Genomic DNA, 23,124 nt, shown 5'->3' with positions numbered 1-23,124 from the left:
GATTTGTGGAAATTGAGGGCTCCCTTTGGCGAGGTGTCAGAGTTCAGGCCGTCCGAGGTCATGACAGTCAGTGGCCCAGTAGGGGAGGCAAATAAAAGTAGATGTTGTTGCAAGGGTGTCAGTTTGTTCCTCCTGATCTTTGCTCTTAGAGTGGCACCTCATGCTCACACTTTTGAGGTATTGACTCAGTTGCCATTTCGTGGACGGCTGTGTCACCCAGTCAGCTTCTTTAGTTCCTGTTTGGTAACTCTCCATTCACTCCTAACCACCCTTTGGGTCATCAAAGAAGTAAGTTCGAGTTTGAGTCTGGCCTGGAATAAAAACATGTACCACCCTTCCACCTCTCTCATGGCCTTCTTAACTTCAATGAAAAATATCCTTTGTTGTTGCACTGCCATTGTGTAGTCTGGGAATATGACACAGCAGCATTATCAATATGGAAGCAACCAGCAGTACTGGAGCGCAGCAATATTAAATCCCTATCACGATAATGGAGCAGGTGTGCTACAACTGGACACAGAGGCCCTGCAGAGCTACCTTCCTGTGCAGACAATCCTCCAAGAAAGTACCACATCTGATTTCTCAATATTCTCTGGCAAACACACCATTCGGATATTGTTGTCACTGCTGCGTCCCTTGAATCCTCCACCCTGCGATCCAGCTGTCTTTTTGGAAAAAGCTTGCAACTGTCCCTTCAGGGCTTCCACTGTCTGTTGCATGTAGCTTGTCATGGCCTCATTGTTCTTAACTTTGTCAGCAAGCTTGCGGTGATCATTTTCACAATATTTAAATGGCTAGATACTTGATCTATTTTAGCCTCCAAGGCTTCTTGATTTGTTTACATTGTTCAGAATTTGATCTAGTTTAGAGGAGTGGCATACGGCTGGTCTGTTCAGCAGATGTAGTAAACAGGTCGGGGACTCTGTCATGTGCTGAGGCGTTCTACCTGGTTCAGACCTAAAGCCCCCAGCTACTTCTTTCGCTGCAGTGGTGCAGCCCATAGTGGTACCAAAGCATTCTCTGGCCACGAGTCCAGTTGCACACCTCTGTTCGTCCAGAGAGGACCTGCTTAATCAGTTACTCCTGTGAGACTTTGCTTCTCAAAAATGTCATTGTCCACTTGTGCAACCATCTGCTATCTTAGAGGCAAACTGAGGAGAACAGGGGCCAACGTTGAAGCCACTGCCAGTCGCACTCCGCACAGGCAGACACAGTAACACACGCCCCATCTCACTTCAATTTTGGTGCATTGAGTAGGCCCTTGAGTGATCGGTTGTTGGGCCTGCTTTAACACCCAGCGCCACATACCGCCTATTCGGAAGCCGGACACTGGGGCTCAGATGTTCCTGCCGGTGATTGCTAAATAAAGCTCCCTCCCACCAGCTCCCCCCAATAAGAGTATCCATCAGAAAGACCTTGAATGAAGGTAAGCAAATTTTTCTAGTATGTTCGCTTGCTTTTCCTGATAACACCCCACTTGTGTGATTAGGCCTATTGCTCGTGACTGGAAAGGCTCCAAAACAGGATGTACACATAAATTGTTTGGTATGAAAAATTACTTTTGGGTGATTTGGTTAGCTGCAGAATTTGAGACCGGGCTCAATGTTTTATTGAATTATCTCAGCTAGACCCTACATGTCAGAGTTTAGGCTATGTCCGTGCATTGAATCAGAACAAAATAGAACTATAACCTTTACCAAGAAGTGTATCAGGACTTCAAACCTGCTACTAGGAGCCATTTATACACAGTGATCATCTGTTTCATTCCTGGACAAACCTGCAGCACCACTCCTAAAACATTTGAATCCGCACAACAATGCAGAACATTCTACTGCATGTTCTTTATGCTAGACTGCACACTGTTGTATTTCTTCCAGTTAGTGCTGCATGCTTAAAGAACTGAAGCGGGGTGTACAGCATGTTTTCCTGTATTATTGATGCATGGTCTTACTCAACTCCAGTGCTTTCATTGTCCTGGGCGACCTCAACTAGTACCTACAGAACCCAACATGACCAACACCCAAGAGGCCCTATCGAACTTCAGACTCCTACAGCGAGTGGAATGCCCCACACACGCTGATGGACATGATCTTCACAAGCTTCAATGGCATCATAGCAGACAAGCCCACACCAATCAGCTGGTCTGCTCATGTGCTCATCGACTTCAGCATACCCCTCCAACACAACCACAGAAATATAATTGCCACATTTTCATGATGGGACTGGAACATCTCAGAAGAATCCTGGTCTTAAGAGTTCCATAAACCAGAAATCCACGGAAGTCCCATAGATTCTATCCAACTTCTGGCCTATCTCCCTGCTACTGTACTTGGCAAACGTAATAGAAAAGATCACAAACACCTAGCCACTCACCTCACTGACAACCACTTCCTTGACACCACTAAATACAGATTCAGGCCCAACCACATCAAAGACCTTTCCACAAAAAAAGCACTTTTCAGACTCCATGCACATACAAACGTTTGATTGAACACTGGCTGTAATTACCTCAACAACCACAATCTTCTACAAACCTACCTGACCCTTCTGCTCGTCTGGACTCCTACTCACACTCCTCCCCCACATATGAAGAACCAGATCCAGCAGTCGCGCCTTCATCTGCCTCTCACAAACCTTGGACCCACCTGCCCTTATATATCAAAACTGCCTTCTCTGTTCTTGAATTCTCCAAGAAACTGAAGGCCTGACTCTTCACCTAGTCTCAGGCCTGGTCTGCATAATTCACCGTTCTTGAATTCTGCATAACTCATGCTGCAGCGCCAGGATACCCTGCAGGGTGACTGTGCACTCTACAAATACACATACATAATTATCATTCAGATAGCAAGTTGCCTTCTAAGGTGTAACTTGATGTGTTTTCTCTATTAACGTACTGTAACCTAGATTTTTACTGAAATCTAGAATTTAATCAGATTTGAGTGTACTGTAAATATAATCGCTTTTACATTCTGATCTTACCCGTTTAACAATGAAGCTGCGCATGAAGCTTTGCTAGTTTATAAGGTGTTTTTTTTTTTTTTTTAAATCCCTGAATAATAGGGAAACAATTACAAGGGTAGATGAGAGTTGAACCCAAATGTGAAATTTACATTGTGTATGTTTGTATTCTAAATGGCTTGATGTGAACATGTTAAATGACACAGTAGGACTTGTGTTAATAAAATGTATCTATTTTCATTCTCTTTCAGGTCTCTTATTGAGAAACATGGCACTGTTTTTTCCTGCATTCTACCCACCTATTGCTGGACTTATGTTATAACAAGTTGGCAAATGCTGGCTGGCTCTAGGCTGCAATAAAACATGCCAGTTGTGAATGGCTGATGTGAGCCTTACAAGTGCCAACTTAAAAGATGATTTCGCATTTTAGATTTTAAATGAACTGCTTGAACCTTCAGGAAGAATTGTAAAGATCTGTACATAGCACAACATGTTCAGGATAATATATATATGTATACAGTTCATGCACATCTGCTGATACTACTTGAACCAAATCATGACTTCTCAGCCAAGACCAGAATCATGTAAATTTTCAAAGATTTTAGCAGGTTTCCTTTCTTATTCATAGAGTTTGTTTGAAAATGTCTCATGAAGCATAGGATGTCCGATTTCCAAATTGGGAATGAAGTTTTATCCTTTTGTCCTGTTGTGGTTTCTTCAGTCATTTACTAATTCAAAATAAGTATTTGGTTCTGAATGAAAAGTGCCCGATTGCTACCTCCAGGTGATGCACTCCTACTTCATCGCATCCCATCGGCTCCCAGGGAGAGTGCTCCATTGTTGTATGTATAAATAACCAAGGATCTTTATGAAAAGACTTGATTTTAATGGCAGAGTTTGTTACTGGGTGCTTCTTTCTTTTATACTCGTTTGCACACTTTTGTCTGGGCATAGCAATTACATGTCTGACTACCGTTGGCATCTTGACACCTGCTCTTTTAAAGACTGAGATGTAGTGTTCACTTGTGCTCTGATTAGGAATCAAACCCAGCAAATGAGAGCTTTTGGATTTGTTTGGGTTCCTATACTTCTATTTTTGTCTGGTACCTGGAAAGGATTTTGAATAAACAAGGCATGCATAGTTAGAATTTTTGTTTGAAAATAGTGACATTAAACTTGGTATTAAAGAATTTGGTGGTGCCCCTTCTCCCTTTTCTCCTTCCTCTTGGAATTTTTACTATTTTATTCCACTGCAGTTTTTCCTCACCTAATGTACAAAGAAAACATTGCAATGTATATTTCCATGTAATTTGATTTTGGAATTCTGTCACCTTCTGTAGTGAGTTCTTCCAAAATATAACTTTTTTCCAATACCTGCTGTCAACATTTTTTGACTGTTCTCAAATTTTCAGTTGTATAAAGTAAATAAAATGAAAAAGAAAAATATATATATATAGGTGCAAACGATGGTTCCTAACCCAATATGCATAAACATTAATATTGCATTCATTAGTCTTCTAATATGAACAAGGCATTTTAACACTTTTTATGATTATACATATAAGCAACAGTCATAGAGGTAAGTGTCTTGTCAATGAATTTGTACATGTGGAAAGCCCAGAACTGCATGATTTAAAATTCGTGATGTAATCTATTTGCTATAAATACAGTACCTCATTTATATTAGTTTTAGATAGTCTTCATTCCTTATGTATGCCGTTTCTAAGTGCTGTGAATAACAAATGTTAAGATTGCTCTATTTATGGCAGCTAATTTTCCTCTGATGAATGACGAGATGAGTCTGCCTTGCTAGAAATCAAACGTACGAGCTTACAATTACTTTTTTGTCAGTGGTGAACATTTAGTTCAATGAGTTATACTACAGACACTTTACAATATTTTCTCAGTTTTGGGGACAATAATTGGTCTCGTCATACAAAAAAGCTTTTAAATCGTATATATTTTTTAATTGTTTGTCTTAAAGAGTGAAATCTTACCTGGCTGGTGAACCTTTCTGATATTGATGCTGCAGTTGTGCACAAGGTAGCATTAGAAATGATTACCTTTTCCCAACAACTTACGGACAGTGTTCGGAGATTTATTATTTTACAATGGATAGTATCTAAACCTCATTGAATGGCACAATTTAGTTCCTTTTTCAGTTGGAACAATACTTTACTGGTATTGGTGGAGGAAGTTGCCATTGACTCTGGTGCAAGCAAAGAAAATGCTACTCTACCCCCCCCCCCCCCCCCCCCCAGATGCAGGTGACTGAGACTACATACCTCTCCTGTCTCTATCCCTTTTTGTGCTTAACTCATGTTCTGTTTAACTCTCATTTTCTGTGGCTCCCTTTCCTACTTGTATTCTCTCCTGAACGTTATTTCCAACCAATAGCTGCCTTCAGTTGAAACCAAAACATCTTGGCAGAAATGTTGCTGCCTGGGCCTGCTACTTCAGAGCTATTGCTCTTATAATTTGATGGCCACTTAGTCAAAGCCCTGTGCCTGCCCTCCATTAAATAGGCAGGTAGCCAAGCATCACAGACCGTCGCTTAGGGACCTTTTTTTTTTTTGCCAATCATCCTACTCCAGAGAGCCTTCTGGTTCAAGCCTCAACAAGTAAAGTAACCCCAGCCACTGCTCCAGGTAGGGAATCCAAGAGTACTGACACTTTTAGCAAGAGTAAATTTTCTTCTGCAGTCAGGAATTGCAGTAGGTAAATGCGGTCTGTTTAGTGGCCCCTATACACATTCCTTGTGGAACGTGGACAGTGAGACCTTGCAGGCGGTCATGGAAGACCTTAGGGCCCGTTTGGCTCAGAAAATACATGACGGACAATACGCAGCCAAACAACTTTTCTGTGCTGTTCCAGATACTACTGGTTGCCTGGGAACGGCAGTTGGCACAGGAGTTGTAGTCCATTGAGACTAGTGACTGTGTTCCATGGCATTTTTCAGTGATGTACAGGCCTTTTTCATCGATTAATCCCTTGGATGGCGTCACGCCTGTCGATGAGCAGCGGCTTCGGTTACAAACTTTACAGAAAGCCACAGCATGTTTCTTAGGGTCTTTTAAACGCTGCCAAACAGTTCCTACATCAGTTCAAAAAGTTAAAAGGCTATTCCAGAGGGTCAGAGTATAAGCAGAGTCTCCCCAACCAGCACAGCAGGCTCCTCGGTCCTTTTGAGGCTGTGGACTTGGGTCTGGGAGGTGGGTCATGAGCCAGCAAGGAACATCAGTCCTCTTCCCCTGCTGCAGCAGCCAACAAATCTCTTTAATTGGTGGTGCAAGAACATTCAGTTGTGGGCAGGATCCAACATGTCCTCCCATGGTGGCAACCCATCAAGTTTGACAGATGGTTCTTAAAAAGTGTTCAACCTGGCTATGCACACCCTTTTCTATTTGCCAAGCCAAATATTCCACAACTTAAGAACGAATTTTAGAATAGCAGCTGTGTATCTTTTTGAAAGAGGTGTGGGCATTTCTCTCCAAAGGCGCATCTACCCAGAAAGAAGAGAGGGTTGTTACCCTTGCTATTTTCTTGTTTCTAAGGACGTGAGCTTCAGATCTGTTTTGGACCTTCGTCCTCTGAATACCTTCCTGCAGAAGGAACAGTTCAAAATTCTCACACTGGCCCAGATTCTGTCTACCACAGACTCTGGACTGTATGGTGTGCTTGCACTTGCAGGATGTGCAGCTTCAATACACCTACTGCAGTCCCACAGGCTGAGTCTGTGGTTCAAGGTAGGCTAGTGGCGTTTTCAGTTTGTGGTGCTCCCCTTTTGCCTCACCAGCACCCATCAGATATGCACAAAAGAAATGGCATTGATCGTTGTCCACCATCAGAGGTTGGGGTTATTCTTTTTTCCGTTCATCAAAGAATGGCTGTTGAAGAGGGGCTCACCACACTTGCCATAGTCCACCTCCAGACCAAGGCAACCTCCTGACATCTCTGGGCTTCCATATCAACGCACTTAAGTTGAAACTGACTCTTTTACAGAGGCTTCCATTTATTGGTTCTGTCTTGGACACAGGGCAGTTCTGGGTTTTCCTTCCACCACAAGTCTAAAACATTCGGGCTATGATCCTAATGTTTCAATCTTAGTCCTGGATCACAGTGATAGCATCTCTGAGACTTCTTCATGTCTTAGCATCCTGCACCCTTATTATAAGCCACAGCAGGAGTCACATATGTGCTCTGTAATGGAATCTGAAGTTCCAATGGGCCTAGCATCAAAGAAATCTGACTGACGTCATTCAGTTCTTGGAGGAGACTTCTCACAAACTTTAGTGGTGGCTGTTTAACTAAAATTTGTCCAACAGCAGGTGCTGCTCCCTTTCCCTACCCAGAGCTGTTGGTGGATGTGTCCTTGCTTGGCTGGGGAGGTCATTTGGGTGAGGTGAAGACCAGAGGACTCTAGCCTCTGTCACACGTCTGGCTCCACATCAGTCTGGCTCTGAAGACCTTCCTGCCATTCATCAGGGAGACTTGCTTCCAGGTTCTAACCGACAACAAACCACCATGAAGTTTTTCAAAAAGCAGGGTGGAGTGGGGTCCTGTGCCAGGCTTTGTGCCTCTTGAGCTGGTTGGAGCTCCATTCCCGCGATTGGCATTCAGGGACCCTACAAGGTGGTTCACAAAGTGGACGAGGTGAGCAGGCAGTGTCTGGCAGATCACAAGTGGTGTCTACAGTCCCAGGGCACCTTTCAACTGTGGAAAGATCCCTGACTAGCTCTTTTCACCACTGTCGAGCGCACAATATTGAAAGTATTGTGTGTGTTCCACAAGAAAAATTGTTAGGAGATGCATCCTGGCTGGAATGGAACATATGCTTAAAGATTGAGTAGCTAAAATGTACTGTTTTTGATCTGCCACAGGAAGTGGTGGATGTCATCCTTGCTACCTGGCGCCCTTCCACAAAATCTATTCAAGCTGGCTGCTGGAAAAAAAAATTGTGATGGTTGTGGTGCTCCTGAAATTGATCCTTTACAAGCAAAGCAGTCTGACCTCCTTTTGTTTGTTACATCTTTGGCCCAGCAAGGTCTTACTTGAACATTATCATAGGTTATTTGTCAGCTCTTTCAACGTGTCCTGGACTAATTGTCATTATTGAAATTGCCTGTGATTAAATTTATTATCGATTCAACATGTTGCCTCCAAAACAGATTGTGATGCCACTGCTAGACCTTGACTTGAACTTGACATGTTTCATGTGTATGTCCTTCAAACCAATGGATAGTTCATTGCTTCTCCTGACTTTAAAGACTGTGTCTCTTGCTTATCGCGATTACTCGTCGTGTGAGTGATTTCCAGGCACTTTCAATGCGACTGCCATCCATCGCCTTTTTTCCAGAGGTTTGTGGTTTGGATTCTGGCACCTTCATGCCAAAATTTGTAGATCTCCTTCACGCTGGCCAGTTCAGAACTCTGCCCCTTTATTTGCTCCCCCTGTCACCCTTTGAAAGAAGAGGAGAGGCAAAATCTGTTGGACTCCAAAAGGACTTCAAGGTGGATAAGTAGTAAGTTCTGCTAAGCTCTGGCTAAGAAGCCACTTCCGGAAGCTCTGAGGGCCTATTCCATTATGGCTACAGCTACTACAACTGTGTTGGCATTTAGAGGGCCCGTCATTGACATCTGCCAGGCTGCGATGTGCATGTCAGTGCATATGTTCATAAATCACTACTGCTTTGACAGCCAGGTCAATTTAGAAGGATACTTTGCCCACGCAGTCCTACAAGTCGTTTTGGTCGATTACAGAGACCCTCCTCCTGGGGAGGTACTGCTTTGGTATTCATCAGAAGAACAAGTTACTTACATTTGGTAACGGTGTTTCAGGTAGATACTCTAACCACAGATTCTTGTATCCCCCCGCCCCCTTCCACCTTCCTGTTCTGCAGAGAAGCCTCTTTTTTTACATCTAAAAAAGGTTATAATTCAGTTTTCAGCACACTGGTGCCAACATTGATCATGCTGCATGTCTGATGGCACGGGGGAAAAATAAGAAACGAACATCAGCCTGCAGGAGTGGCGTGAATAAGCAGCTCTGCTTCATCTGTTCTGGGGTGGTACAGAGCCAAAGCTGAGCCACGTGGTGCCATCTAGTGGCGTGTGGGAGACCTGCTGAAGACCACTATCGATCCAGTCTGGTGCCAGAGGAGTATTGTAAGGTGAAGAAACTACAGTTAAGAGTATGTACAAGAAAGCGCGTTGCCATACAAAAATCATTTGTATGTGCTCGCCTATTTCTGTAAAACTCAAGAAATGTATTGAAGGCTGTACTATTAACTAATTATCATTTGGCTTTCCTGTTTTAAATTTCTTTTTGTTTTGATTTCCGGAGGACTATTTTCATTGGTTTCCAGTGTTTTCAAAAAATGTAAAAAATCTTTGGTTAACAGTGTTTACTATGGTTTTTGCTCCATACAAAATAGTGGGTGGTGATTTCCAGTGCAACTTGCTTTTATCTTCCTTCCCTCTTCAATTGTGTTCATTAATTCTCTCTTCTATCTTGCACCCAATTTCCTCATTTGAATTAGTTTTTTCAAGTAGCGTTTTATTATTTCCTCTCACTGCCGAAGCTCTCAGCATTTAAACTACTCTTTCCAGCAGCCTAGCCCCAACCAATGTCCTGGATGTGTAGGTATAAAAATGTTTGCACCTCATTAAGATTTTGTTATAGTAGATAAAACATTAATGGTGGTCATTTATTACGCTTTTCTGATGGTGCTCTCTTTAGGCGAATGGCAAATGTTGGTTGAATGAAGGTTTTCTACTTGGAGCATTATATGTTGTGGGTGTGCTCATTGCACTGTTGTTGCAACCTAGTTGTAAAATCACAAGGGACACTGTTCCATATGGAGCGTGCAAGAAAGATGTAGAGTAGGAAAGATGAGAAGAGGAGGATGAAAAAGAGAGAGGCATAGAGGTTCGTCCCCAGTATCAAGGATCCAATCCCAAAGGGGAGGGCCAAATCTTGCCTTTTAGTTGCCCTCACACACACCCCGAAGGATGTCATGCTTCATCGGGCTCTTGCTCCTTGTCGGGTTGGCGCTGCAATGCCCGACGGGCCCCCGAAGGGTCACTTTAACCTCCGGTAAAGTGACTCTTCGGGGGCCCATCGGGCATTGCAGCGCCAGAGTGGGCCATAGTGAAAGAATCCCGCACAGAAAGAGCTTAGTGGTCCCCTAATTACCTCACCTCCGAGAGTGCTAAAGCACTGTTGGTTTATACTGAAAAGGAAATATTCCTTTCAGTGGTGTTTTATTGACTATAACCAGTGTTAATTGGAAATATTACATGCAAAAACATTCAATCATTCAAAGAGCAAAAATTGATTTGATAATTGTTATGATGAAATCACACACACTTCAGCTTTGTCAAAGACATTTCAAGAAATTGCATCCGATTCGAGAGAATGATTTGAGGGACTGCAGATTTGTGAAGGAGTTGTCTGGCTGTTCCATCTGGCTTGGATGAACATCTAGCAGCGACTTTAAGTACTACAGGATTGTCAATGTCTTGTCAATTTTGTGTTTTCTAATTAGAGTGCCATAACCTTACACAACAATCAATGCATTTATTGAAAACAGTAATATAGACTCATCAGCATATTTAACCAATAGAAAAAAGAACAAATCATTAAATCAAGAGTGGATATGCATATTTGTGACAGCAACACCCCCTCGACTTTAATAAAAAAAATTATTTTAAGAAATTGCATCTGCCTCAAGAGGGACATCTAGTAACAATCTGAGGTACTAATTGTTTGTGGAGTATCTAGCAAGCCTGAAATTTGTTTACAAAAATTCATGGAAAAATAAGTTTGTATATAAATAACTAATTTGAACACATTTCTTTATCCGCTTGTTGGCTCAACTGAAATTACCATTTTGCTTCGTCCTGTCACAGTATTTATCATAAGACAAATGGAAAGCTCAGTTCATCTATAGATGGGCCTCACAATATGCAACTGCAATTTACAGTGACACATGTAGCGCCGGCTTGGTAAGATTAGAATAAACGGCACTTTGATTTACCAGTCACTGCTGAGGGTGTCATTACAGCGTTCCATAGCACTCAAGACATTTATATACTCCTTCATAAAACAGATTTGGCATATCTGTTTATTATAGGGAAAACAAGCTCCAATCATTGGAGAAGCAAAAATGCATTTGCAGATTTATATATTGAGGCCATATTCCACAGCTTTGTGTAGGACATTTCGATCAGTTGCATCTGACTCTGGAGTGACATTTAACAGCCAGTTTAAGTACTACAGGTCTGTGACAGACTTTCTTCTTGCATCTGACTCGAGATGGACATCTAGTAATGACTTTAAGTACTGCATCTTCGGGATGACCTCAACCAGTGGTTTTGGACTTGGGACATCTAGTAACTACTGGAATCACTGCAACTTTGTCAGACGTTTCAGGATGTTACATGTAACTTTACAGAATGAGCTGGGTGTCGGCGTAGGATATGATGCTGAGCCCATGCTGAGCCCATACTGCCTGATGGCGGCGGGGGGCCATGTAGCTGTTGAAGGGCTGAGTGATGATCTCTGGGGTACTCTGCCGTTGATTTTCTCCGTGGGTTTGGAGAGGAAGGGAGGGAGTCGGAACCTCTGGGTTCTGCCGGAGAGGAAGGATTGAATTCTGTCAAGGGCGGCTCCTTGTATTCCTGCGTCATGCAGTCTGGCTGCGAGAGTGCGATGTGAAATGGTGTCGAAGGCTGTGGAGAGGTCTAGAAGGATAAGGGTCACGGTGTGTCCCTGGTCGAGTAGCATGCAGATGTCGTCAGTGGCGGCGAGGAGGGCGGTCTCGGTGCTGTGGTTGCTGCGGAATCCAGACTGGGAGGTGTCCAGGATGGAGTTCTTTTCTATGAAGGCGGTCAGCTGGGCGTTTACAAGTCTCTCGGTGACTTTGACCGCAAAGGGAGGCGAGAGATGGGCCGGTAGTTTTTCAGGGTCGGCTGATGGTTTCTTGGGGAGGGGTTTTACCTTCGCCTGTTTCCAGTCATCTGGGCAGATGCCTGATCTGAGGGAGGTGTTGTTGGTGCGTCCTAGTTCGGGTGCAATGGTAGATGTGCGGTCGGCAGGGGTCCGTTGGGGCTCTTGAGTGGGTTTTCTTCATGGTCACTGTGATGAGTTTGACGGTAGCGGGATCCCATGAAGTGATGGTCTGCTTATCGGCGGCGGTGGGTAGGGGGGGGGGGGATGGTGCTCGTCGTTGGTTCGCTGAAGTTGTCGTAGAGGGCTTTTATCTTCAGATGGAAGTAGGAGCTGAGCTTGTCACAGAGTTCCTGGGATTGTGTGACGTCCGTGGCTTCGCAGGTAGGTTTTGCGAACTGCTGTATGCTATTCAACAGTTGGTCGCGTTTGTCTGGACTGTCTCTTATGAAGGTCCGTTTGGTGTCTTATAAGCTGGTGGTATTCCTTCAGGGCACTCTTGTGGTCGTTCTGTGGTTTTCAGGTTTTGCCAGGTTTTCTCTAGGCGTCAGCAGGAGCGTCTGGCTTCTTGAAGTTCTGTGGTGAACCAGGTGGCTTTCAGCAGGCGTTTGGCGAGGGGGCGGAGGGGTGCGAGCTCGTCGGCGCAGCCGAAGACCAGTGGTGAAATTCCCTAGCTGCGGCGTTGGTGTCACTTGCGGCGATGGTAGGGTATTGACGGAGGGTGGTGTTTAGGTGCTCCTCTGTGACTTTGCTCCAGTTCCGTCGAGGCGGGCGCAGGGCGGGTTTGGATGCGGTGGTGGTGTTGAAGGTGAAGTGGTTGCAGTGGGTGTCAGTCTAGAGAGGCTGGTTGGTGTGGCAGAAGTTCCTCCCGCGAAGATGGGGTTGAGGGTGTGGGTGGGCGTGTAGACTAGCTGCTTCAACCTTCGGTTGGTGAGGTAGTCGAGGAGAGTAGTGGGGTCGTTGCCGTTGTCAAGGTGGAATTTCAGGTCACCAAGTAGAATGTAGTCCATGGAGGTGATGGCATGGGGTGCAGCGAGCTCGGCGATGGTAGTTGCGTGGTGGGTGCGAGGTCCTGGCGGTCTGTAGATGAGGGTGCTGCGTAGCATTGTCCTGGGGCTTGTCTGGATCTGGAAGTGGAGGTGCTCTGTGTTGGAGTGGGGGTCACTCGTGCTGGATGTGGAGAGGCGGAGGGGGGCTTGTGTGCGATGGTGAGTCGTCGTCCTGGGCAGTGTGGACGGTCCATTCTCTGGATCTTGTAGCCCTCAGGGATGGCGGTGGCAAGGTCGGGACCAGAGGTGGCGTTGGTCAGGTTTCCGTGAAGAAGGCGACGTCGTGCGAGAGGGTGTCGAGCAGGTCCCAGATCTCAATGGCATGTTGGTGCAGGGAGTGCATGTTGAGCAGGATGCAAGTCAGGGTTTCGGTGGTGTGTGCATCGGGCGTTCCTTCGGCAGTCGTGGGGGCTCTATCGATGGTGAAGGATTTGCGGTAGGGTCTGCACAAGAACTGCCCATGAGTGGTGTTCGGCGAGGATCTTGCACAGTCGGCGTGTCTTCCGTGGTTGAGTGCGTGGAGGGTGGTTTAGTCATAGCGGTGAGGCCTCGGAGAACCAGGAGTCCTGGCAATGGTCGTGGACGGGCGCAGATGTGCTGGCCTTCGGCAGTGGCGCGCAGCCGCCAATATGTAGGGGAGGGATGTGAAGCTGGGAGGCGGGAGCGGGTCGGTCAGGGGGGTGGGGGGGTCACGGGAGTAAGCGGTGGCAGGAATGGGGAAAATGGCGGGAAAACAAGTGGAAGAGGGGAGAAAATAACGGGACACCAGTGAGGCACAATATCACAGATTAATAGCAGTCGGGCACAAACCGTAAGGAGAACAGTGAGGCACAATACAATTATAACAGCAGTTGGGCACAAAGTAGTAAGATTAAGAGGCACAGTGCGGAGGAAAAAAATCAGACCAGAATAAGGGTAGATTCGAACCCTGCAATGGTGGGGCTGGCAGGCGACGCAGAGCACAGCGGAGCTGCTGGGGAGAGTGTGATCCTGGGACCGAAGTCAGAGGTCTCATCCGACTCCCTCCCTTCCTCTCCAAACCCACGGAGATCAACTGCAGAGTACTCCAGGGATCATCATTCAGCACCACGCTCTTCAACATCTACATGGCCCCCTCGCCGCCATCGTCAGACAGCATGGGCTTAGCATCGTATCCTACGCCAACACCCAGCTCATACTCTCACTCACGAAGAATCCCGAAGACACCAGACTCTATTTTCAGGAAGGTATGAAGCACGTGGCAGCCTGGATGAAGGACAGCTGCCTGAAGCTAAACTCAGAATACCGAGCTAGGTTCTAACTTGTGGAATTTTATTATCTTTCTAACACTAAAATTACGCCACGGAAACGGTTTAAAATTAACCATGAACTCACTCCTATTGTGCAAGATGTAGGGAGTCTAATGCACATTTCCTCCACATGCTATGTAATTTTACACATAAACGTATTAGTCAGAAGCGCTGGGGGAATTGCACAAGTGCCTTACCTTCCTTAACAATGTTTGCAGAGTCCGATGCTAGAGAACACGAAAGGCCCCGAGGGCATTTCAGGTCAAGCATCTAATAGCATAGGTGCCACCACTATGTACTTAGATCAGAGACATGATGGAAGGAGAAACGCCAGAAGTAGGCAAATTGTACAAAGTAATGAAAAACCTACTAAAAATGTGGCAGACTGGAAATCCATGTAATCAGAATGTATTTATTTTATAGAGCGCCTGAATCACCACGGCAGGGGTATCTCTGCGCTTGCGGTCATACGAGAAAGTGCTGATACTATGTGAGGCGTCTAGAACAGGAATATTTTCAGGGACTTTCTAAAGTGAAGATGGTTCGTGCACTGCCTCAATGTAATAGGGAGTGAATTCCAGTTCTGTGGGGCAAGACAAGAAAAGGCCTCCCCCGCCCCCCCCCCCCCTAGTACTAGCTTTATTAATACGGGGAACTTTGAGAAGGGATTTGGAGATGGATCGAAGATCTCTAAGGGGAATATATTGGCTAAGCTTCTCCGCAAGATATGTTGGACCATTGCCATACACCGCCTTATCAACAATGCAGCAAACCTTGAATTTTATTCGTTGGGCACCGGAAGCCAGAGGAGCTGCCGCAGCAGCGGACTCGAAGATGATCTATAGGAAACATTCAGTACCAGTCAAGCTGCTGGGTTTTGAACTACTGGTAAGCGGTCTAACAAGGCCTCGTTGGCTGAAATCAAAGCATTAAAGTAGTCGAAACGATTCAACACTTATGTCTGAATGAGTCTCTTCCGTGTATGGTCTGGGAGAAATGGAAATACTCGTCTCAGCAGACTCAGTGCTTGAAAGCATGAGCTTACTGTATGAGTCACCTGCTCCTTAAGGTTCAGACTGCTCAATGCGCACCCCTAGATTCTTTACTGACGCCTTCGCGGGGGGGGGGGGGGTACACCCAGCTCATCTGGCCACCACTCTGGTGTCCACAACAATGCGGCTTCTCCGAAGAGCATAATATCTGTTTTTCCAGCATTTAATTGGAGAAAGATGTTACACATCCACTGAGATATTGCTAGCATGCTGGCAGAGAAATTGATCTGGGCTGTTTTTTTTTTTTTTAAACCATTTTTTATTGCCTTTTATAGGTCATGTAACATACCCCTTTAGGGTGTCAAAGTACAGTAGATAGGACAAAGAGACATATCTGAATCACTGTATTCGTCGTTACCCTCACTTGGCCCCATTGGTATATGGTAACTAGAATGATCACATTGTTGTCTCCTTGCAGTACACCATGTATGCAAGATTAACCCCCCTCCCCTTCCCCCAACAATAAGGCAACAAACCAAAACTCCAACCCCTTGCACTGCTGTCTCCCCTTGACTATTGTTCAGCTCGGTTAGTAGGCTCTCTGGCACGCGAGCCGTGAGTAGTGGTGCTGTGCCGGGACCTTCCATTGCGACCCCCTTCCTCTCCCGTGTGTGTCGATGCCGTGGAACGCTCCCATTCTCCTTTCTCTACTAAGTTATTCCGCCCTAGTCTGGTCCCTGGGGGTGCTCTACATGCGGAAGCCTCTCTGGGGTGGAAGCCTCTGAGTCCATGCCAATTCTTGTTAAGTCCGCCATTACCCCCTCCCATGCCTGGGCTCGTTCCGGCTTGCTCACTCCCCGCTGTGCATTCCGAAGTAGGACCCTGCCCTCGCAACCCGCCTGTTTCACCAGCTTACGTTTCCATCTGAGGACATTGGGGCCCCCCGGTGTTTTCCAGCTACTGGTTATTTCTGTTTTGCCAGAATAAATGCCAGGTCCTGGAACCTAGCTGTGGTTTTGGGTTTAGCAGAGTGTGGAAATAAGTGGAGCAGTACGTGGGCAGGCATGCAGGGGACCACCCTCTCCGTCACCCTCGTTGCCACTTCCTGCCAGTAATGAGTTAAGGAGGCACAGCTCCACATCATATGTATAAAAGTCGCCCCCTGCTCTTGACACCTCGGGCATCTAGCGTCTGCGCCGTCAAAATAGCGGTTGATACGTTCTGGGGTTAAATAGGCCTGGTGGAGTATGTAGAAGCTGATCAGGCGAAACAAGGCATTCCGAGATACTTTGGCAGTTCGTTCTAAGACAGTGTCCCAGTCCTTGTCATCTAGTGGCCTGCCAATGTCGTCCCCCCATTTGTGTCTTAGTCTGTCCAGCGGTTGTGTGGAATCCCGTCCTATGGCTCTATAGAGGCAAAAGACACACAATTGATGGACGGAATGCAGAACAAATCAAAACATTCACCCCCAGTCAAGAGATCTGGGTTAAATCCATCATTCTTTTGCTCACCATGCCACCCCAGTTTAGACCTGGCCATATGCAAATCAGTCTTGGCCCTGTGCCTCATGGGAACAGTCCAGCCCGAACTGCCAAGCCAGGTCCTCCCTGGACTGGAAACAAGCATCCTAGGACCGGTTTCGGGGTTTCACCCCTCTTCAGCCAGGATAGCTTGATTCCAGTGGCACAGTGAGCCCAGGACCCACGTCTGGGCATACCTGGTGCACTTAGGGCGAGAAAGCAAAAGACACACAATTGATGGACGGAATACAGAACAAATCAAAACATTCACCCCCAGTCAAGAGATCTGGGTTAAATCCATCATTCTTTTGCTCACTATGCCACCCCAGTTGAGACCTGGCCATATGCAGTCTTGACCCTGTGCCTCATGGGAACAGTCCAGCCCGAACTGCCAAGCCACAGCCTTGATGGTTCCACCCGCCAAGCTTATATATTCGCATGTGTAGTGTCACGGCGGTTCCGTCGTCCCCGCACCGCAATGTCGTCTTATCGCTCCCGTGACCGCCTCATATGAGAGAAAATGCCCCTGTGGTATGTTCCAGTCCGCACTGAAGTCCTCAAAAGAGGGGAGCTCTCCGTCCCGGAAAAGATCCCAACCTTCGTCACTCCTGCGCCAACCCAATCATCCAGGCCCCGCCACTGTCCTCCGTGGGGAAGGGCTTCCAATAGCGGCAGCGCCATTTCTAGAGAATATGGGCGCTTTATTTTGGTTTTCTGTAGGCAGGTGCCCCAGCAATGGTGTATCACTTTGTGTTTGTTACTGCTGATTGTCCTTAGCAGGGTTCGGAACACAGCGGTCCTCTCCGGAGCGAATGGGGGCACTTCCCTGTCCGGTTCCCTGCTTCCTGCCACCTCTGCAGTTGTCCTGCTAAGTAGTAGGCCTCCATGTCAGGCATCGCCATGCCGTCCCCCAGTCTGGGCCGCTTTAACGTATTAAGGGCTACCCGTCTGCGTCCTGCCCCCCCCCCCCCATATAACAGCCAACAAGCAGGAGTCCAGCTCTCAGAACCAGGCCGCTGATATCCAAATTGGTAGTGTTACAAAGAAATAGAGCAGCCGAGGGAGAGCCACCATTTTAAGTAGTGAGATACGACCCATCACCAAGAGGGGGAGTCTCCCCCAGAAAGTCAGTGTCTTTAAGCGAAGCGGAGCGCCCTCCCTATATTGCCCTCCCTCACGTCCACCACACTGGGGAATATGTGGACCCCCAGATAACGGAAGCAGCGGGGCTCACATCTCAGGTTCCCCAAGTTCAGAGTGGGCCTCGCGTCCCTCACCAATGGGAATAGTTTGGACTTCAGTCAGTTCACTCGTAGCCCTGATAAGGAGCCGAAGCGCTCCATCATAGCTTTTGCTCCCGGCAGGCCGTCCTCTGCATCATTTAGGAATAGTAGGAGGTCATCTGCATATAGCGCCACTTGGTGTCGTATCTCCCCCACCTGGATTCCCCGATACGCCCCTCCGGACCTCGCTATACAGGCCAATGGATCCACTGCCAAAGCAAATAGCAGTGGGGACAGTGGACACCCCTGGCGTGTCCCCCTCTCCACCCGAGATTGTGCGTCCAGTGAGGACCCTCGCCACCGGGTCAATATATAGTAACCGCACCCAGCGTATAAATCCCATTCCTAGGCCCATTTTGTTTAGTACTGCATACAAGAACCCCCATTCGAGGCTATCAAATGCCTTTTCCATGTCGATGGCGAACACTACCCTTCTCTGCTCCACCGTCGTCCCTAGTTCGATGATGTACAATAATCGGCGGATATTTAGGGTTGTATTCCGGCAAGGTATAAAGCCTACCTGGTCTTGGTGCACCAGAGGTACCATATAAGGGAGTAGGCGCGTCGCCAGTATTTTACTTAGAATTTTAAAGAGGGGATTGAGCATCGACAATGGCCGATATGCTTCACACTCCAAAGGAGACTTGTCCGGCTTCAACAGCGGTATTACCACCGCCTCCCTAGTCGTTGCTGGCAAGAGGCCCTTCTACTTTGCCTCTGCATACATCTCAACCAGCCTGGAGGTCTGTTTGTCTGCGTATGCAGCATAGAACTCCTTAGGGAGCGCATCTGTGCCCGGTGTTTTCCCTCTCGCCAGTGCCTTAATAGCTACTCGAACTTCACGTTCCGAGATTTCAGCTCCCAGAAGTTCCGCATCCTCGTTTTAGGGTTTGAATCGGGAGGTCTGTCAGGTATTCCTCTACGTCCCCCTCACCACAGGGCCCAGCGCTCCTATAAAGTTTCTCGTAGTACCCGCGGAAACTGTCATTTATGTCGTCCTGCCGGTATAGATGTCGCCCTTCCGGTTCCGTCAGTTCTAGGATTGTGTGCTCCCTACGGGTTGGGTTAGCAAGCCACGCCAGTAGTCTACCTGCCTTGTCTCTCTCCGCGTGTGTTCTGTCCATGTATGCCCGGTAGTCAAAACACCTCAGTCTCTCCTCCTGTATGGCCACCTCCTCCTTTGCTTCGAGCAATTCCTGCCGGAGGTCTGGATTGGTCGGACGTCTGCATTCCACCTCCCTCAACTCTCGATCTGCCCATTCCACATCCGTCAGTAGTGTACGTCGCACCCCTATGGATAATGCTATGCAGCGCCCCCTAATCACTGCCTTAAAGGCCTCCCATTCAGTCACCCTGGAGTCCGTGGAGTGTGCCTTGTCCATAAAATATGTGGTGATTTGCTCTTTTATCTCTTGGTGGAACACCTAGTCCTCAAGTGCCTCCGGCCTGAGGCGCCAGGTGGGGATGGGCTGTCGTTTGTGTCCCCATTGCAGTCGAACTAACAGAGGATTGTGGTCTGACACCATTCGGGTGAGGTATTCCACATTGTGATGTCGGGTGTGCATGTCTGGGGAGCATAGGAAGGTATCCAGGTGGACGTGCAAGTCATGTACGTGGGAGAAGTGGAAGTACTCCCTGTCCAGTGGGTGCATCCGTTGCCACGTGTCCACCAGCCCCCAGTGGGATTGCCATTCCCTAAACATCCTAGCTGTCCTATGAACTGGGGAATCTCGAAGCGGTGGGTGTGAGTGATCCAGGGCTGGGTCTGCTATACAGTTAAAATCGCCCCCTATGATAACTGACTCCGTCATATATGGAGCCAGTGACCTTGATAAATGCTCAAAGAATGTTCCTTGATCCGTATTTGGGCTGTAGATATTGATAAGTGTGATGTCCTGACCGGTGACCACCACATATCCGCCCTCTGGGTCCGCCTGCCCTGATCCAAATCAGGACCCCTCTGGCAAATGCAGAGTACGTGGTGTAATATGCCTGGCATCTCCACCTACGGTGCAATGCCTCCCCCTCTGATGCTAGTGTATGCGTCTATTTCAAAGTTTCTGTCAATTCTGAGTTTACTCTGTCTGGTATGGTGGTATATCGTCCGCCTGGCAGTGATGTGTCGTTTAGAAGTGCTTTTGTGGATACTGTCGGCATTCTGGCCACTGACTGCGCCAATTTTTCCATACTGGGCGATCTAAATTTGCATTTCGACACACTGGCCAGTTTGACAGCTCGTGCCATCTCTTTGGATTTAGAGGCTTTTCAATTAGTCCAGTTGGTCTCATTGCCTACGCATATCGGGGGACATACTTTGGATCCTTTCTTTACCAACTTGATTGAGGCCAAAGTCAATGCAGTTACACCGGTAGAATGGTCTGACCATTTCCTGGTGTCTATTCAGTGCCCCGTATCAGTGACTTTTCCCATTTCGTCAGCCAGACGGGTGCTTAGGCGACCTTGGAACAAACTCCGGCTGGAAGATTTTCACCATCTTTTGCTGGTGGAACCCTTGGGCACTTTGGACAATGTGGAGGAAGGATACGATCTCTATTGCTCTTGGCTTACTAGGGCGCTGGACGCTCTGATACCTATTGTATCAACTAAGATCAACCCTCGTGAGTCCAGTCCCTGGTATGGCGGGGCCTTACGCGCCTTGAAGGGAGCCTGTAGACAGGCGGAGAGGGCATGGCGGAAGACCTACGGGGCCGACTTGAAAGCCGCATATGCTGCTTCGGTTAAGCTTTATCACCGGGCCATATGTCGGGCACGAGCGGCCTTCTATGCTGAAGAATTTCGGAACAGCATCAACCCGTCGAAGGCTATCTTCAAGGCGGTTAAAGATCTTTTGGCCAAACGGACTATTCCTTTAGCTGAGAGCTCGGTCTCCCATTGTGAAGCCCTAGCCTCCTATTTCCTGGGAAAGGTCCAAGCCATCTATCGGGCCTTCCCTAGTATTGGGGCTCCGCTGGAAAGGTCCATCGAGACATCATGTCAGCTTATCCTGCTTTCATTTCCCCCCCTCACCTCTGATGGGTTTGACAAACTTGCTCTGCAAGTTAAATCAGGGTCTCCATCTGATTCGTTTAAGCCTGCTCTCTTTCGAGACCAGACCTTTTTGGGGCGCCCTGCGGTGCGCACCCTTGTCAACCTCTCACTGGAGTCGGGGGTAGTTCCAACTAAGTGGAAACAGGCGGTAGTGTCTCCAATTATTAAAAAACCCTCCTTGGACCCGTCTAAGCCTGAAAGCTTCCGCCCCATCTCGCTGCTACCGTGGCCGGCGAAGTTGACAGAGGCCCATGTCAGTCTGGCCCTGTCGGAACATCTAGTCCGGACCAATGCCCTTGATCCCACACAGAACGGATTTCGTGCTGGGCACAGCACGGAGACCGCTCTCCTCGCAATGGTGGAATATCTGCGGGCTAGGTTGGATGCGGGTCAGACGGCGGCGCTGATATTATTAGATCTCGGCGCCGCCTTCGACACTGTATCCCATGGCATCCTCCTGCATCGGCTAGAGGAGATTGGTGTTCGGGGTCTGGCGTTGCAGTGGTTCCGCTCCTTCCTGGACAATCGTTCCTTCTGTGTGGCCATTCCTCCCTTCTCGTCCAGTTCTCAGCCTCTGGCCATGGGGGTTCCGCAAGGGTCTTCGCTAAGTCCCACGTTGTTCAATCTTTACGTGAGACCACTGGCTGATGTCGCGAGGCAGTGGGGCCTTACTTTGGTGTCATATGCCGATGACACTCAGCTGGCGGTTACTCTTAGCGGAGATGTCCATTTGGACGCCCCTAGGTTTCAGTCCGGACTGAAGGCGGTGGCTTGCTGGTTGACAGAAAACTGTCTCCAGCTTAATGCCACAAAAACAGAGGTGATGGTTGTTGGGAAGGGAGTAGAGCTTTGGGGTGATCAGTGGTGGCCTTCTGAGCTGGGCCCCTCTCCGACCCCTGTGTCGGAGGTAAAAAATCTGGGGGTCTGGTTGGACGCCGGCCTTTCCTTCGCAGGACATACTAAAAAAACAGCAGCTTGTTGTTTCGGCCTATTAAGAGGTCTTAGACCAGTCCTCAAATACTTTGATGCCCCTACCAGACAGCTTGTAGTCCAGGCTACTATCATCTCTCGCCTGGACTACGCTAGCTCTCTTCTGGTTGGGGCGAATCAGGCTGAGCTAACTCGCCTTCAGCGGGTTCAAAATGCTGCGGCTAGAGCCATTGTTGGCCTGCCCAGATTTTGCCCGGTGGCGAATGTCCTTCGATCCTTGCATTGGCTCCCTGTAAGGAAGCGCATTCTTTTCAAGGTCCTCTGCTTGGCTTTTAAGATACTTAGAGGTATCGGCCCTGAAATTTTGTCCAATCTCCTTTCCTTTTATGTCCCCACTCGTAGCCTCCGTTCTCAGGGCCAGGCCCTTGCTGTGGTCCCTAGATTTCGACTCTGTCGGATGGGGGGTCGTTCCTTCAGCGTGAAAGCTGCACTAACTTGGAACACCCTCCCAGTTGAAATCCGACAGTTAGACGATCTGCTTTCCTTCCGTAGAGCGATAAAGACCTTTTTGTTTTAGCTGTTTATTTTGGGTGGCATTGTTTGCTGTGTTGTGTTCCTCCTTGTCTTTGCGCCGGGACGCTCCTTGGCTGGAGCAGCTGTGCGCATAATAAATCAACATAACATAACATAACATATTGCAGCATTGCTATACGAACCCCCCGTCTATTCAGCTGAGAAAATTTTGTATCGTTTAAGCATGGAGTGCATCCCCCGAATATTTCGGGAGAGAAGATTATATTCTGTCTGAGTGGGCATTGTAAATTAGCCTCTCCACCTTTGTCTGGCCTCCCCTGCCCCTCCCGGTACCTGGCGCCCAGTATCGTAGGATGAAGGCCTGTGGCCCCACATAGGCGAAGACAGCAGTGCCCCCAACTGAAACTAAGAGAACTAAACCAACTCCCCCTCCCCAGGACAAGTGAGAACGTCTCCCCATCCAAACCTTGCACTCTAGTGCCTGAACAGTCAAAGTCCGTGAGTGGTGACTAGGCCAATGTCCGCCTGGAGGACAGCTGTCCTCTCGGCCTCCGCGTATCCCCCTGCCCAG

At 47.7% G+C, this 23,124-nt stretch overlaps 1 protein-coding gene across 2 annotated transcripts in view; it reads left to right on the top strand.

Moving 5' to 3' along the window:
* The window catches only part of UBE2G1 (ubiquitin conjugating enzyme E2 G1), a 390,881-nt gene extending 386,550 nt beyond the window's left edge, over nucleotides 1–4,331 (top strand). For both annotated transcript variants that reach the window (XM_085649585.1, XM_085649586.1), the window contains exon 6: nucleotides 3,210–4,331. The gene's annotated coding sequence lies outside the window, so the exon portion shown is untranslated. The remainder of the gene's footprint in view (nucleotides 1–3,209) is intronic.
* The last annotated feature ends 18,793 nt before the right edge of the window (nucleotides 4,332–23,124 follow it).

This window comes from Triturus cristatus, chromosome 3_2 (assembly GCF_964204655.1).
Source record: "Triturus cristatus chromosome 3_2, aTriCri1.1, whole genome shotgun sequence".
Lineage (NCBI taxonomy): Eukaryota > Metazoa > Chordata > Amphibia > Caudata > Salamandridae > Triturus > Triturus cristatus.
Note: the sequence above shows the minus strand (reverse complement) of the source record. Positions and strands in the feature narration are given on the sequence as shown.